At 46.0% G+C, this 15,267-nt stretch overlaps 1 long non-coding RNA gene across 1 annotated transcript; it reads left to right on the forward strand.

The window, feature by feature from the left end:
• The first annotated feature begins 1,769 nt into the window (after positions 1-1,769).
• Positions 1,770-10,055, forward strand: LOC117519908. Its single transcript, XR_004563483.1, has 3 exons — positions 1,770-1,780; positions 2,027-2,028; positions 9,978-10,055. It is a non-coding gene; the product is annotated as an uncharacterized LOC117519908 (long non-coding RNA).
• The last annotated feature ends 5,212 nt before the right edge of the window (positions 10,056-15,267 follow it).

Below are 15,267 nucleotides of genomic sequence, written 5' to 3' on the forward strand. Positions count from 1 at the left end.
GAGCTGCTTCCACCTCCTGAGGCGTCGGACAGTTTGCCAGAATCTCTTCGAGGCCGACCAATAGTCCTCCTCCATAGCCTCCCCAAACTCCTCCCAGACCCGAGTTTTTGCCTCTGCGACCGCATGGGCTGCGGCACGCTTGGCCTGCCGGTACCTGTCAGCTGCCTCTGGGGTCCCACCTACCAACAAAGATAAGTAGGACTCCTTCTTCAGCTTGACGGCATCCCTTACTTCCGGTGTCCACCATCGGGTTCGGGGATTGCCGCCGCGACAGGCACCAGAGACCTTGCGACCATAGCTACGAGCGGCCGCATCAACAATGGAGGTGGAGAACATGGTCCACTCGGACTCCATGTCTCCAACCTCCCCCGGGATCTGGGAGAAGCTCTCCCGGAGGTGGAAGTTGAAGACCTCCCTGACAGAGGGTTCTGCCAGTCGTTCGCAGCAGACCCTCACGATACGTTTGGGCCTGCCAGGTCTGACCGGCTTCTTCCCCTCCCAGCGGATCCAATTCACCACCAGGTGGTGATTGGTCGACAGCTCTGCCCCTCTCTTTACCCGAGTGTCCGAGACACGTGGCCGAAGGTCAGATGATACGACTACAAAGTCGATCATCGACCTCTGGCTCAAGGTGTCCTGGTGCCACGTGCACTTATGGACACCCTTGTGCTCAAACATGGTGTTCGTGATGGACAAACTGTGACTAGCACAGAAGTCCAACAACTGAACACCACTCGGGTTCAGATCAGGGAAGCCGTGCTTCCCGATCACCCCCCTCCAGACTGTCTTTGATCATCCTGGAGCTGATCAATGGGTGAGCCTTTGCCATTCTGGTTATTCTTCTATCCATTTTAATGGTTGTTTTCCATTTTCTACCACGCGTCTCTGGTTTTTTGCCCAATTTAAAGCATTGGAGATCATTGTAGATGAACAGCCTATAATTTTTTGCACCTGCGTATACGTTTTCCCCTCTCCACTCAACTTTTTAATCAAAACTATGCTGTTCTTCTGAACAATGTCTTGAATGTCCCATTTTCCTCAGGCTTTCAAAGAGAAAAGCATGTTCAACAGGTGCTGGCTTCATCCTTAAATAGGGGACACCTGATTCACACCTGTTTGTTCCACAAAATTAACGAACTCACTGACTGAATGCCACACTACTGTTACTGTGAACCCCCCCCTTACTACTTTTTTACTAATAGCCCAATGTCATAGCCTTAACAGTGTGCATATCATGAATGCTTGGTCTTGTTGGATTTGTGAGAATCTACTGAATCTACTGGTACCTTGTTTCCCATGTAACAATAAGAAATATGCTCAAAACCTGGATTAATCTTTTTAGTCACATAGCACTACTATTATTCTGAACACTACTGTATATACACCTATTTATATACACCTACCGGCTCCTTTGTAAATACACACACACACACACACACACACACACACACACACACACACACACACACATATATATATATATATATATATATATATATATATATATATATATATATATATATATATATATATATATATATATATATATATATACAAGGTTTGTCAATAAAGTATAGGTCCTTTTTATTTTTTTCAAAAACTATATGGATTTCATTCATATGTTTTTACGTCAGACATGCTTGAACCCTCGTGCGCATGCGTGAGTTTTTCCACGCCTGTCGGTGACGTCATTCGCCTGTGAGCACTCCTTGTGGGAGGAGTCGTCCAGCCCCTCGTTGGAATTCCTTTGTCTGAGAAGTTGCTGAGAGACTGGCGCTTTGTTTGATCAAAATTTTTTCTAAACCTGTGAGACACATCAAAGTGGACACGGTTCGAAAAATTAAGCTGGTTTTCAGTGAAAATTTTAACAGCTGATGAGAGATTTTGAGGTGATACTGTCGCTTTAAGGACTTCCCACGGTGCGAGACGTCGCGCAGCACTCTCAGGCGCCGTCGTCAGCCTGTTTCAAGCTGAAAACCTCCACATTTCAGGCTCTATTGATCCAGGACATCGTGAGAGAACAGAGAAGTTTCAGAAGAAGTCGGTTTCAGCATTTTATCCGGATATTCCACTGTTAAAGGAGATTTTTTTAATGAAAGATGTGCGGGCGGATTGCAGCGTCGGCTCGCAGCCGCCGCGACGCTCCGCCACAGGAAAAACACCTCCGTTGGAAGCCTTAAGGACAAGTTGGAACATGTCCAGCTGTTAAACAATTTCTCATATACTCATTCCACTGAAAGCCATCAAAAGCCGCCTGGATTTTACAAATGGTTATCAACACGGAGGTGTTTTTCCTGTGCCGCCGCACCGCGCCGGCTGCGTCCCGACGCGCGGACCCGTCCACACGTCTTTCATTAAAAAAAATCTCCTTTAACAGTGGAATATCCGGATAAAATGCTGAAACCGACTTCTTCTGAAACTTCTCTGTTCTCTCGCGACGTTCTGGATCAATAGAGCCTGAAATGTGGAGGTTTTCAGCTTGAAACAGGCTGACGACGGCGCCTTGGACCGCTGCGCGACATCTCTCTCCGTGGGAAGTCCTTAAAGCGACAGTATCACCTCAAAATCTCTCATCAGCCGTTAACCAGCTTAATTTTTCGAACCGTGTCCACTTCGATGTGTCTCACAGGTTTAGAAAAAATTTTGATCAAACAAAGCGCCAGTCTCTCAGCAACTTCTCAGACAAAGGAATTCCGACGAGGGGCTGGACGACTCCTCCCACAAGGAGTGCTCACAGGCGAATGACATCACCGACAGGTGTGGAAAAACTCACGCATGTGCACGAGGGTTCAAGCATGTCTGACGTAAAAACATATGAATGAAATCCATATAGTTTTTGAAAAAAATAAAAAGGACCTATACTTTATTGACAGCCCTCGTGTGTGTGTGTATATATATATATATTCTTATTTGTCTTTTTATATTTACTTTTACACCTTTGCACTACAGGAGTTGTGTTTTAATTTCGTTGTACCTTGTGTATAATGACAATAAAAAGCATTCTATTCTATTCTATATTCCAAAACCCATGTCTTCCCTTAAAGGAGACCTGCATTGAAAAAAATGCCGTCAGATTTTTTGAACAAAAAATGACTTACATTTACACATGAGATCCTTCTGAATGTAGTAAAGTAAATCTGCAAGCCCAGATCTGTCATTCAACGGAGAAATCTTCTTTTGAAAATGACAAATTTACAGCTAACATTTAGCCCTCCGCAAATTGTCCCTCTCATCATGGACGCTGCCGAGACGTCACGGACAAGACCCTCTCCCAGCATGCATTGCGCCAATTGTAATTTGTGGATTTATGTCAGTTTGCATCTGCACCTTTTTCTTGTCTTATACGGAAGGCTACTTTTTTTAAAACTTCATATTGTCTTGCGGCACGTTTGGTGAGTACACATTTCTTTTATTTGTGCTTGAAAATTATTTTGGGGGACTTTTTCATACGCCCGTTTGATTGAGTGGTGTCGCAATGAAAATCTACTGTCTTTCGCCTCCGGTACCATCGTGGGATATGGAGGCGAGACCCGCAAAGAATCCCAGTCATTAAAAATATATAAACCTCTCTCAGCATCCATGGAGCTCTGGGGCTGCGATTGCCGAGACGTGCGGTGCTGTGGATTTTGCCGCAAGAAGTCTGTCCTTGCAGCAACAGGTGTACCGGCCGCTTCGCATTAAAACAGCGAGCGTAGCGGAGGCAGAGAGCGGGAGAGGAAGAACAGCGCCCGCTGTCGATGTCGTTGCTGATCTGAGCACACAGATCTGTATCTCACATTCATTGCAGCTTACTTTTGGATGTTGAAACCAGGACGTGTATAAGTAACATTACTAACAGATAAAATCAATTTCAGTACGGGATCGGACTGAAGGCGGGAGCACGTCGTCTTGTCCCTGACGTCATGGAAATGATACGGCTGTACAAACTGTTTTCACAGAGGGCTAAATTTTAGCTGCAAATTTTCTCCGCTGAATTACAAATTTGGGCTTACAGATTTACTTTACTGCAGTCACAAGGGTCTTATAAATACATATCAGCTATTTCCTTCTGAAATCTGACCACATTTATTTCAATGCAGGTCTACTTTATATGCTTGAACATAAAATTTTCTTAATTATATAAATATAAACGTAAATACAAAATAACTTCTTCTATTAAAACTAAATGCAATTATAATCTATAGAGAATGAGATAAAATCTCAGAATAAAACACATCAAAATGACAAAATGCCTTTTATGATTTATTGTAATTTGAACATTACCATCTGAGCAGAATCTGACAGGAACGTTGGAGCATTATCATTACCATATAGAACAAGATGCAACAAGCAAACAATAAAAAGAAATAATATTATTGTTATTATATTATGATAATAATACAATCAGCAGCAGATGTTTAAGTAAAGTAGGCACACATATAAACAAACAAAAAATATTTCAGTGATAGCTGATGCTTTTTAAACCATTAAAATTGTTCTGAAATAAATATAGACTATAGGCTTTTTCATTCCAAAATTATTTTTTATTCTTTAATCTCCTTTCTCTATAATAATTGATTAATTCAACACACAGCTGCTCACCTCCTTCCTCAGGGGGTACTTGGGCTTGTTCAGGTGAGGCAGAGGGGGACTGACAGACAGCTGCTGCTTTTTACGTGTCTGTTTGGAACGTGCATCATTTTTTGAGCAGAGCAGCTTGCTAAGCATTTGCCTGCATTCATGATTTAACTAAGTGGTGTCCAGTGGCATTCACATTCTTGACATTAATTACTGTATTGTGAATACATGGGAAACATTGCTGTAGTTAAACTATTTACTGACATAACATCTTAGAGAATACATACAGAGGTCATATATTGTTAACTAATCTTCAGTCACTTCTCAGATCTGCCAGTGCCTCCTGGTATAGCAGGAGCATTTTATGTGATTTTGCTGCATGGGCAGCATCAGTTCTATTTTCAGTTAAGCAATCTATCTGGCTTGTTTTCTTCTTGCTGAACTGCAGTTTCCCATACCACTTCACCACTAGTTCATCAGCTTTTCCTCTGAAGAGTGATTTGTGAAGTGATTTGGGTACTTCCTCAGCTGAAACTACTCTAGCAGGGTACCAGGTGCGGCTGAGCTTTGCCCACACCACATCTCCAGGACTGAACTGCTGGTCTTCTGCTTCTCCCTCTTCCTCAGAGAAGAGTCTCTGCCTTCTCTTGAAGCTTGAGTAGCTTTCTTATGGTATTCTTGTCTTTCCTCAGGAGACATCTTTGAATATGACCAGATAGGTGCCCCCCAGCCCTTCCTCGCTTTTTTGAGTTTGGTGGCATTTTGGTCTACTCAGTCTGAAAAAAGAAAAACTGGGTTACATGACATCTACAACTCCAATGAAGTTGGGACGTTGTGTGAAATGTAAAGAAAAACAGAATACAATGATTTGCAAATCCTCTTCAACCTATATTCAATTGAATATCAATCAATCAATCAACTTTTTTCTTATATAGCGCCAAATCACAACAAACAGTTGCCCCAAGGCGCTCTATATTGTAAGGCAAGGCCATACAATAATTATGAAAAACCCCAACGGTCAAAACGACCCCCTATGAGCAAGCACTTGGCTACAGTGGGAAGGAAAAACTCCCTTTTAACAGGAAGAAACCTCCAGCAGAACCAGGCTCAGGGAGGGGCAGTCTTCTGCTGAGACTGGTTGGGGCTGAGGGAAAGAACCAGGAAAAAGACATGCTGTGAAGGGGGGCAGAGATCGATCACTAATGATTAAATGCAGAGTGATGCATACGGAGCAAAAAGAGAAAGAAACAGTGCATCATGGGAACCCCCCCACAGTCTATGTCTAAAGCAGCATAACCAAGGGATGGTCCAGGGTCACCTGATCCAGCCCTAACTATAAGCCTTAGCGAAAAGGAAAGTTTTAAGCCTAATCTTAAAAGTAGAGAGGGTATCTGTCTCCCTGATCTGAATTGGGAGCTGGTTCCACAGGAGAGGAGCCTGAAAGCTGAAGGCTCTGCCTCCCATTCTACTCTTACAAACCCTAGGAACTACAAGTAAGCCTGCAGTCTGAGAGCGAAGCGCTCTAATGGGGTAATATGGTACTACGAGGTCCCTAAGATAAGATGGGACCTGATTATTCAAAACCTTATAAGTAAGAAGAAGAATTTTAAATTCTATTCTAGAATTAACAGGAAGCCAATGAAGAGAGGCCAACACGGGTGAGATATGCTCTCTCCTGCTAGTCCCCGTCAGTACTCTAGCTGCAGCATTCTGAACCAACTGAAGGCTTTTAAGGGAACTTTTAGGACAACCTGATAATAATGAATTACAATAGTCCAGCCTAGAGGAATACACCACAAAGGCAAGATATTTAATGTTCAAACTGATAGACTTTTTGTTTTTGTGCAAATATTTACTTGCATGGATGCCTGCAACACATTTCAAAAAAGCTGGCACAGGGAAAACAAAAGACTAGGGAAGTTGATGAATGCTCAAACAACACCATTTTGAACATTCCACAGGTGAACAGGTTAATTGTTAACAGGTGAGTGTCATGATTGGGTATAAAAGGAGCATCCCCAAAAGGCTCAGCCGTTCACAAGGAAAGATGGGGCGAGGATCACCACTTTGTGAACAATTGCGTGAAAAAATAGTCCAACAGTTTAAGAACAATGTTTCTCAATGTTCAATTGCAAGGAATTTAGGGATTCCATCATCTACAGTCCATAATATAATCAGAAGATTCAGAGAATCTGGAGAACTTTATACATGTAAGCGTCAAGGCTGAAAACCAGCACTGAAAGCCCGTTATCTTCAATCCCTCAGGCGGCACTGCATTAAAAACCGACATCATTGTGTAAAGGATCTTACCACGTGGGCTCAGGAACACTTCAGAAAAACACTGTCAGTTAACACTGTTCATCTCTACATCTACAAGTGCAAGTTAAAACTCTATCATGCAAAGTGAAAGCCATACATCAAGCTTGTCTAATAAGCATTATTAAATAATCTGCTGCTTAAAAATTCCACTATCAAAATTTTTGTCACAGAAAATCATATTTTTTGCCTGGTTTTTCATATAAATGCTATAAAAGTAACATAAATCTAATATGCATATGTCGTGGACATGAATGAGCGAATCTCATCAGCATCTCACCATGTAATTTCGGTCCTTCAGACTTTATTTTGAGTAAATGCTTCAGGGGAATGTTTGCATGGCTCCCCCACCTTTTAAGATGGGGGGCTGGGGGAACTCCAACCCCCCCCCCCCGACTCCCCATCCCCCAGACACCCCGCCTTTTTAAGCATTTTCCTTATTTTGCCTTTCAGCTTCTTTTTAATTAATTTATATCAAGTTGTAGAGATTTGCTTTCAGTTTGAGTTAAGGAAGATAATTTTAGAAAAAAATGCATTTGAAATGGAATAAACAAATTAAAATGTGTGAAATACCAAGTGTTGCAATACTTTTGAGGGCAAGTGAGAAACATTGAGGACCAGCATCTTACATCTCATATATAGTGCAGCAGATAAGAGAATATTTAGAGTGGAATCCTGCAAATGGTGATACAAGCATTACATTCTGCACAAATAATCCATAGACATGAACTCTTTAAAAAAACAAACAAACAAACAAACTGATGGGCCACTTGAGTTTTCAACAGGCAGCCAGGTAGGGGTCAATTGAAGAAGTAGACAGGGGTCAAAATAAAAGATGCTCCAATCATATAGAAAACTACACCACATTATTTGCCTGATCATGAAGATTCCAAAAAAGGTATAGTTTGGACAATCTGTGACTGAATGTTATGGAGTTATGAGGTAAAAGCAGCAAGAATGGTGACAAAGGTCAGTTTCAGTTTGTACAGGGGTCAAAAGTTAAAGTAGCTCCATTCTTTTTTCTCCATCTGTATTTGTGCTGAATTTGATGCTTGTATCACCATTTGAAGGATTGTTTCAGTTATCTGCTGCAGTAATAAACCAATAGAGCATGAATCAGCTGCTGCCTGTTAGCTTAAACATGTGTATATAAGGCAACCCAAATTAAAGGAGAAATGCTGCATTTAACAACCTGTACCTCATTTCTGGCATAAAATATGGTCGTTTACTCACCAATATAAGTTTGGTGTGATTAGAAGTCCATAGTTCAAATGACGTGTTCAGTTCAAATCTGAAGCAAACATTTTTTTCGTCTACTAAAGTGGATTAGAACATTTTTTTGTGGTACACAGCACAAACTACTGTACAGGAGGAACCTAGCAGCCAATGTGACACTAATTTGAAAATGCAGGTCTTTCAACCAGACGTGTGGTGCTGTGACATGTCAATCATCTATGTCCAATCAGATGACAGGTGAGTCCAGTGAAACCCTGGCCTCCATTCTAGCTCCACCCATGCCAGGAAGTGTTTAACATTTCCTGTTTCACTGTGACTGAGAATTTGGCACTTCCTGTTTTGAGTGTGAGCTTACCACTGAGTTCCCACGAGATTCCATGGGGTCTTGTCTATCATTCCAGGAAGTGTTTGACATTTGAACATTTCCTGTTTTACTGTGGATTTGAATTTTGGCACTCCCAGTTTTGGGAGTGCCAAAATATTATATATATATTCGCTTATATAATTAAGGTAAAAAAAATTAAGCTCCCATCCGAAAGTACACAATTCCTTACCCAAGAAACAATAAAATTTGTTTCATAAAATTCATATTTATATCTTCCAGAATTATTTTTACATCGGTTGCAGTAAAACCTGACTCAAACCTTGAACCCTGTCTTATTCTCCCCTTTTCAGCGTCCCTGGTTCCAACATTCACAGGTGTGATTAATCAGCTCTGCTGCTCATGCCCTGGGGAAAAGACTGAAAGACAGAAGACACCAAAGCAACACATTATTATGAAGTCTTGTACATATCAACATGTTTGAATAGCCATGAGGGTACAGCTTCACTCATGTGCTCCCTTCTTGACAACCTGTATGTCATGTTATGTCAACATTAAGTTTCAAATGTATTTTTGCCATGCAACCAAGAATGTGTGATCTCTTTCTTGCAAATCAGCATTTAAATACATGACAAATCAATTGATTGGCATATATTTTCTGCAATTAAGAAGTTATATCACATTTGAAAACTAAAACAGGAAAATTTCACATATGATTGCAGTCCATTATTTTTCTTACTGAATTGCATAATAACACAGATAGATCCTGCTTGTTATTCTCATTTTGGTAAATCATTATTTGACAGCTGAATGACACATCTGCCAAAAAAAAAAAAAAAAAAAAAAAGAACTGTCAAACACATAAATAGGGGAAGCCCTTAATAGGCCAAAAGACCAAACAGGTGCCACACTGATTTCAGTCTAGAATGCAAATGACTTGTTGGCTGTTATGTCTATGTGACTTCAGTTATGGAATATCACCTGCACCCACGTCTGTGGAAGGCCTCTATTCTGAGGAGATTAGCATTTTAATCCCTCTAATTAAAACTAGAATCCCTCCAGCCGCTCCACAAAAACCTTTTATACAAAAGCAGATTATTACAAAACTCTGCATCCCATGCCATCTGTGAGGAAGAGAGAGGAAGAATGTGGTCTGCGTGCACTACAGAACAAAACTTATTACCTTATTTAGTTTATCGCTAAAAATGTATTTGGTTTTCCGTCTGCCCTGGCTGGTATACTGTATTTTTACATTTACTCAGCTGTCTTTTAGCAGAACCAGCCCCAAAAACAGAAATGTATTTATATGCAAATTGTTGGAATGCATCACTTCTTAATCTAAGCAAATACGCGTATAATTTGCTGATAATCCAGACTCACATTCAGTCTGGGTGGGACATTCTGCAAGGCCTTCTGCGCAGGTCTAGATATTGAAAACTCAGAAAATGTATTTTCATTAATGTTATGTATACAGTAAAATGCACATATAATGGATTTAGGTGGACAAGAGAATTTTGTCCGTTATAACCGAAATCTGTTATATTAGAAGTTTAAAGAGTCTCAGCGCTTCATTCATTCACAGGAGCATTTACCACAGCCATCAGTTGAATCATCAGCATTCTGGTCATAATGAAAATGATCCACCAAGACAAATAACATAAAATAATGTTAAATTACTCTGTTTCTGACCCGTACACTGTGCAGTACCAACCCAAACCACTCAATGGAAACCGAGTTGTTGGCATATGCTGGCTAATCATCAAGGTGCAGTGGTTACTGTTTATTGGTTAGCTATCAACTTTCCGTTTTCGCACCATTCATTCTTGACCCAAAATACATAAGCATGCCAAACGGCAAATGTCAGCTCTCCCCGGTTTTTGCATGATCGAAGCCATACACAAGCACACAGAGGCCACTTGGCTATTATAGATTGGGGAAAGTACATGTTCTCACATTCTCAACACATGGATTAAAATCCTAGCCAATGAACTGAAGCCATTTGTTGTGAAAGTGTAGTGACACGGACCCACAACAGGGGGCGCAAATGAATGGTCAATAGATGAGCCAAAAAGTAACAATTTAATGTTGTGAAATGTGCACAACGAAATACAGACAATCTCAGAATATAATTACAGTCAAATCACAAAGGTGACGTCTGTCCTGAGAAGAGCCGGAACCACACGATTTCCGCCGCCACCGAACCTGGTGAATACTGGAGCCGCCAAGTCCCGAATTCCCAGGTGATCACCGTCCCCGACTGTCGCATCTGGTACTGCTGGCGAGAACAAAGACAGTCAAGTGTGGGTGTGTGCACACCCAGTAACAATAACGGTGGGAATGCCACCTCCACCTCTCACTCAATACGCTGATGAATTTACAGTGATCCCTCAGAGGAAAAGAGTGCCGTCCTGCACTCACTCAGCCTCCACAGGAAGAGGGACCAGTACTCCTGCAAACACTCACAATATACAGCTTATAAGTAACACAAATGGCTGAGGATATTACCTCCAATGAAGTACGATATCTCGGCAACGAGGTGGAGATGACGTTGGTCTTTATGGAGTGAGATGATGTTGAGTAGATGGGTGACAGCTGTCAAGAGATAATGAGTGACAGCTGTCACCCCCGGCTGTGTCCGTGGCGGCAGCGCCCTCTCGTGCCTGAAGCCCGCACTTCAGGCAGGGCACCCACTGGTGGTGGGCCAGCAGTACCTCCTCTTCTGGTGGCCCACACACAACAGGACCCCCCCCTCAACGGGCGCCTCCTGGCGCCCGACCAGGCTTGTTCGGGTGACGGTGGTAGAAGTCGGCCAGGAGGGCCGGATCCAGGATGAAGCTCCTCTTCACCCAGGAGCGTTCTTCGGGTCCATACCCCTCCCAGTCCACCAAGTACTGGAACCCCCGGCCCATCCGACGGACGTCCAGGAGCCGGCGCACCGTCCAAGCCGGCTCCCCGTCGATGATCCGAGCAGGAGGCGGTGCCGGTCCGGGAGCACAGAGGGGTGAGGTGTGGTGAGGCTTGATTCGTGACACGTGAAAAACCGGATGGATCCGCAGTGAAGCCGGGAGTTGGAGCTTCACTGCGACAGGACTGAGGACTTTGAGGATCTTGAATGGTCCGATATATCTGTCCTGAAGTTTCGGGGAGTCCACCTGGAGGGGGATGTCCTTTGTGGAAAACCACACCTCCTGCCCGGGCTGGTAAGCAGGGGTCGGGGATCGCCGGCGGTCTGCATGGGTCTTCGCCCTCGTCCGGGCCTTCAACAAGGCAGAACGGGCGGAGCGCCACACCCGACGGCACTGCCGCAGGTGGGCCTGGACCGAGGGCACACCGACCTCTCCCTCCACCACGGGAAACAATGGGGGCTGATACCCCAAACACACCTCAAATGGGGAGAGGCCGGTGGCAGAGGACACCTGGCTGTTATGCGCATACTCGATCCAGGCCAGATGTTTACTCCAGGCCGTCGGGTGTGCGGACGTCACACAGCGTAGAGCTTGCTCCAATTCCTGATTGGCCCGTTCTGCCTGTCCATTGGTCTGCGGATGATACCCGGACGAGAGGCTCACAGTAGCCCCCAGTTCCCGGCAGAAGCTCCTCCAGACGTGTGAGGAGAACTGGGGACCACGATCTGAGACGATGTCAGTGGGTATCCCATGCAGACGGACGACGTGGTGGACCAGGAGGTCTGCTGTCTCCTGGGCTGATGGGAGCTTTGGGAGGGCCACGAAGTGGGCCGCCTTGGAGAATCGGTCCACTATCGTGAAGATGGTGATGTTGCCCTGGGACGGCGGGAGGCCCGTGACAAAATCCAGGCCGATGTGGGACCAGGGGCGATGAGGCACAGGTAATGGCTGGAGAAGTCCTTGGGACCTTTTATGGTCTGCCTTGCCCCTGGCACAGGTGGTGCAGGCCTGGATGTACTCCCGGACGTCGGCCTCCATAGACGCCCACCAGAAGCGCTGCCGGACAACTGCCACGGTCCTTCGCACCCCTGGATGACAGGAGAGCTTGGAACCGTGACAGAAGTCCAAGACTGCAGCTCTGGCCTCTGGTGGGACGTACAACCGGTTCTTCTGACCTGTTCCTGGGTCTGGGCTCCGTGCCAGGGCCTCCCGGACGATCTTCTCCACGTCCCAGGTGAGGGTGGCCACGATAGTGGACTCAGGCAGGATGGGCTCCGGTGGATCCGACAGTGCAGTCTTGACCTCCTCTTCGTGTACCCGGGGACAAGGCATCCGACCTCTGGTTCTTGGTCCCGGGGCGATAGGTGATCCGGAAGTCAAAACGCCCGAAGAACAGTGACCAGCGGGCTTGCCTGGGGTTCAGCCGCTTGGCGGTCCTGATATACTCCAGGTTCCGATGGTCAGTGAAAACCGTGAATGGCACAGACGCTCCCTCCAACAGGTGTCTCCACTCCTCAAGAGCCTCTTTCACCTCAAGGAGTTCTCGATTGCCGACGTCATAGTTCCGTTCAGCCGGGGTCAACCTGCGTGAAAAGTAGGCACACGGGTGAAGAACCTTATCGGTCTCTCCGCTCTGGGATAGCACAGCTCCTATCCCTGAGTCAGAGGCATCCACTTCAACCACGAACTGGCGGCTAGGGTCGGGCTGCACCAAAACTGGCGCAGTAGAGAACCGTCATTTCAACTCCTTGAATGCGGCTTCGCACCGATCCGACCAGGTGAAGGGGACTTTTGGAGAGGTCAGGGCTGTCAGGGGGCTAACTACCTGACTGTAGCCCTTAATGAACCTCCTATAGAAATTAGCGTAGCCGAGGAACTGTTGCAGCTTCCTACGGCTTGTTGGTTGGGGCCAATCTCTCACCGCCGCAACCTTGGCTGGATCAGGGGTGACGGAGTTAGAGGAGATGATAAACCCCAGGAAGGACAAAGACGTGCGGTGAAACTCGCACTTCTCGCCCTTCACAAACAGTCGGTTCTCTAATAACCGCTGCAGGACCTGACGTACATGCTGGACATGGGTCTCAGGATCCGGAGAAAAGATGAGAATATCATCCAGATATACGAAGACGAATCGGTGTAGGAAGTCCCGCAAGACATCGTTAACCAAGGCTTGGAACGTCGCGGGGGCGTTGGTGAGGCCGAACGGCATGACCAGGTACTCAAAGTGACCTAACAGGGTGTTAAATGCCGTCTTCCATTCGTCTCCCTTCCGGATCCGAACCAGGTGATACGCATTTCTAAGATCCAGCTTAGTAAAGATTTTGGCTCCATGCAGGGGGGTGAACACGGAATCCAACAATGGCAACGGGTATCGGTGGCGAACCGTAATCTCATTCAGCCCCCTGTAATCAATGCATGGACGGAGTCCGCCATCTTTCTTGCCCACAAAAAAGAAACCTGCCCCCATCGGGGAGGTGGAGTTCCGGATCAGCCCGGCAGCTAATGAGTCCCGGATGTAGGTCTCCATTGATTCGCGCTCAGGTCGTGAGAGGTTGTACAGCCTGCTGGACGGGAACTCAGCGCCTGGAACCAAATCAATGGCACAATCGTACGGACGGTGCGGGGGAAGGGTGAGTGCCAGATCCTTGCTGAAGACGTCAGCAAGATCGTGGTACTCAACCGGCACTGCCGTCAGATTGGGAGGGACTTTGACCTCCTCCTTAGCCTGTAAACCGGGAGGAACCGAGAATCCTAAACACACCCGATGGCAGGTTTCGCTCCACTGAACCACCACCCCAGACGGCCAATCAATCCGGGGATTGTGCTTCAAAATCCATGGGAAGCCCAAAATCACACGGGAGGTAGAAGGAGTTACAAAAAACTCAATCTCCTCCCGATGGTTTCCAGACACCACCAGAGTTACTGGTTGTGTCTTGTGTGTGATTAAAGGGAGGAGGGTGCCATCTAGTGCCCGCACCTGCAATGGCGAAGGAAGCGCCACCAGAGGGAGCCCTACCTCCCTTGCCCATCTGCTGTCTAGCAAATTCCCTTCTGACCCCGTGTCCACCAGTGCTGGGGCTTGAAGGGTTGAATCCCCGCTCAGGATTGTAACTGGGAGTCGTGTGGCAATCTGTGTGTGTCTCACGTGAATGTTTTGACCCCCCCCTAGCCCAGTCTCTGAGGGCGGTTGTTGTTGTGGCCGTTTGGGGCAGTTTTTCTGTGTGTGCTCCTTTGAGCTGCAGAGAAAACACTCCCCGCGGATCAGCCTCCTCATTTTGGCCCTGTGCGTTTCCCTAACAACGTCAGCAGGGGAAGCTGTTGCCCCACAGAGCGCTGCTGCTGTGGAGCGTCGGGAGGGCGGCCCCTTTTCGAACCCGGAAGGGAGAGTGACGACGCGTATCCGGCCACGTCCTTCGCCTCGCTCCCGACGGCGTTCCTCCAACCGATTGTCTAATCGTATAACGAGATCGATAAGCCCATCTAAATCCCGCGGTTCCTCCTTAGCTACCAGATGCTCCTTCAGGACAAACGACAGTCCGTTTATGAAGGCGACGCGGAGCGCAATGTTATTCCAGCCGGACCTCGCAGCCGCGATGCGGAAGTCGACTGCATATTCGGCTGCACACCGGCGCCCCTGTCGCATTGACAGCAGCATTGTTGAAGCGGTCTCTCCTCTGTTAGGGTGATCAAACACTGTTCTGAACTCCCCCACAAACCCAGTGTATGCTGATAACAACCGTGAGTTCTGTTCCCAGAGCGCCGTAGCCCAGGCGCGTGCCTTACCCCGAAGCAGAGCAATCACATAAGCTATTTTACTAGCATCTGACGCATACATGACAGGACGTTGTGCGAAGACGAGTGAACACTGCATGAGAAAGTCCGCGCACATCTCCACACAACCTCCGTATGGCTCAGGAGGGCTTATGTATG

Source organism: Thalassophryne amazonica, chromosome 1 (assembly GCF_902500255.1).
Source record: "Thalassophryne amazonica chromosome 1, fThaAma1.1, whole genome shotgun sequence".
NCBI lineage: Eukaryota > Metazoa > Chordata > Actinopteri > Batrachoidiformes > Batrachoididae > Thalassophryne > Thalassophryne amazonica.